This window comes from Mastomys coucha, unplaced genomic scaffold, assembly GCF_008632895.1.
Source record: "Mastomys coucha isolate ucsf_1 unplaced genomic scaffold, UCSF_Mcou_1 pScaffold12, whole genome shotgun sequence".
In the NCBI taxonomy this organism is placed as follows: domain Eukaryota; kingdom Metazoa; phylum Chordata; class Mammalia; order Rodentia; family Muridae; genus Mastomys; species Mastomys coucha.
In genome coordinates, this window is record NW_022196894.1 from 96,351,571 (window position 1) to 96,354,445 (window position 2,875).

The following is a 2,875-nucleotide window of genomic DNA, read 5'->3' on the forward strand; positions in this document are numbered from 1 at the left end:
GCCAAAAACAATCAAACAAACAAAGAAACAAAAACCCACTTTCATTTCCCTGGAATTCAAATCAAATATGGTTGGTCCCTGTTTTGTTTCGTGTTTTTGCTAAGCCTGGCCCATAGCCCAAGGAGAGGGCACTAATTAGCCAAAGCTCACACTCCGGGGAATAATGTATCATTTAAGCATCTAAGCATCGTATTCCAGAACTTTCCTACACAGTCCTCCCCCTCCATTAACAGCTACGGAGGTGGGGGTTCAGGGACAAACACTGATGGCGGCTGCCCTGCCACAGTTCAACCCGGGCAGGGTTTGTACACCCAGACTCAGGTCAGAAACAGTTGCTCTGCCACCAAGACAGTCGCTATACTGGTAGAGGACATTGACAGTGCTCTACTCAACTTTAAACATAGTAACAAGGAACAACACACCCAAGGGCAGAGCCAGCCCCTTTCCTGTTCCTAGTGTCACTGAGGAAGGGCTCCTTCTTGAGAACCCAAGAAGCTGGGAGCTGGGGGTCCCTTCTCTGCCCTGCCCTGGCCTGGCCTTTGGGAAAGGCTGCATTTAGTGTAATAGTTGAGGCTGTCCCCTGGCTCCAGCTGAAACCCAAAGAGCACCAGGCTTCCAGTGAGGGGCCAGGGGTGGAGGAGCTGCCCAAGCATGTGGGCGCCCCTGCCAAGGCAACTCTTATAAGCATTTAATTGGGTCTTAGTTTCAGAGTTTCAGTCCTTATCACGATGGGGAAGCATGGCATCATGCAGGCAGATTTGGTGCTGGAGGAGCTAAGAGTTCTACATCTTGATATGAAGGCAGCCAGAAGATTCTATCTTCCACAAGCATCCAGGATGGGGCTCTTTTCCACACTCGACAGAGCTTGAGGAGACCTCAAACCCAGCCTGTGACACACTGTGACACACTTCCTCCATCAAGGCCACACCTCCTAATAGTGTCACTTCCCATAAACAACCATTCAAACCACCACAATAGGTGTGTGTCATTATGCCCAACTTATGTAGTACTAAACAGAAAAACAAGGTCTTCCTGATACCAGGCAAGTACTCTACTGGCAGTCCATCCCTTTGATGAACTCTATAGAATTAACTTGCAGGCCCACCTCAATGATTATAGAATCTCAAAGAATAAAACCTCTTCTGCCTCTTTACATGCCAAATGTTCTTTTCCTAATGGCACAGACAAAGGCTACCACCTACCTATCCTGACTTCCTGATGTCCCCATTATATCAGACAGAGAAACAAGTCAATGTGCTTGCTGTTTTAACAACAAATCACCTTCATTACCATCGACGAGGAGACCCCACATGGACTTTTCCCCAGGTGAGCAAGCCAGATGCCACTCCAGCCTCCTCCTCTAAGGTGTAGCCTTACCCCGAGGACACCTGAGGAGGTGGGCACAGTAAAGGCTGCCTAGGGGCAGGGTGGCACCCATTCTCAGGCTATCAAATTCAAGTGCCAGGCTGTGGCTTTGGAGAACACTGGAAGTGAAAAAACATGGTTATTCGGATTTACTGTGAAGCTGATATAAACGTCAAGCCCATATATAAGTGAACCGCTTCCACGCAAGTTCTATAAAACTGTGACCACACACACACCATTTTCCATTCCATTCTCCCTCTGCCCTAATTAGTTCTCCGATTCCTCGATTCCAACGATTTAATTATACATGTGCTCGTGTGTTCACGTGTGAGTATGTGCACTGAGTACGGGTGCCCTTGGAGGCCAGAAGTGTATCACATTCCCTGCAGCTAGAGTGCAGGCAGTTGTGAGCTGCTCAGTGTGGGTTCTGGGAACCGAACTCAGGCCTGTGAAGTAGCAGTGTGTTTGGGTTTCTATTGCTGCAATGAAACACCACGATCAAAAAGTAAGTTGAAGAGGAAAGGGTTTATTTGGCTTGCACTTACACATCTTAGTCTATCACTGAAGAAAGTCAGGACAAGAATTTAAGCAGGGCAGGAACCTGGAGGCAGGAGTTGATGCAGAGGCCATGCATGGAGGAGTGCTGCTTACTGACTTGCTTTACAGGGCTCACTCACTCTGCTTTCTTATAGAACCCAGGACCACCCACCACAGGCTGGGCCCTTACCCATTGATCACTAGTTGAGAAAATACCTTACCACTGGATCTCATGGAGGCATTTCTTCAACTGAGACTCCTTCCTCTCTGATGACTCTAGTTTGTGGCAAGTTGACACAAAACCACCTAGTACAAGCAGCATGTACTTTTTTAAAAAAAAGATTTATTTTATGTATATGAGTACACTATCTCTCTCTTCAGACACACCAGAAGAGGGCATCAGATCCCATTACAGATGGTTGTGAGCCACCATGTGGTTGCTGGGAATTAAACTCAGGACTTCTGGCAGAGCAGTCAGTGCTCTTAACCACTGAGCCATCTCTCCAGCCCAGGCAGTGTACACTCTTAACAGTGAGCTGTGTCTCACCCCTCCTCCTTGTATGTGTGTGTGCAGAGGATAACCTCAGGTATTATTCCTCAGATGCCATCCATTTTGTTTGATGAAATAAGAGTCCCTTGCTGGGGGCTGGAGAGATGGCTCAGTAGTTAAGAGCACTGGATGCTCTTCCAGAGGACTTGGGTTCAATTCCCAGCAACCACATGGCAGTTCACAACTGTCTTGTAACTCTAGTTCCAGAGGATCTGGCACCCTCGCACAGACAGCCAGGCAGAAAACCAATGCACATAAAAATAAATAAATCTTTAAAAAAAGGTCTCTTGCTGTCCTGGAACTCAACAAGGAGACTAAGCTGGCTGGCTGGCAAGTCCCATCTACCTGTCTGCCTTCCTGATGTTGAAATTATTATTGTAAGCCACCATCTGACTTTTTCCACCCTCAGCTTTTATGTATATA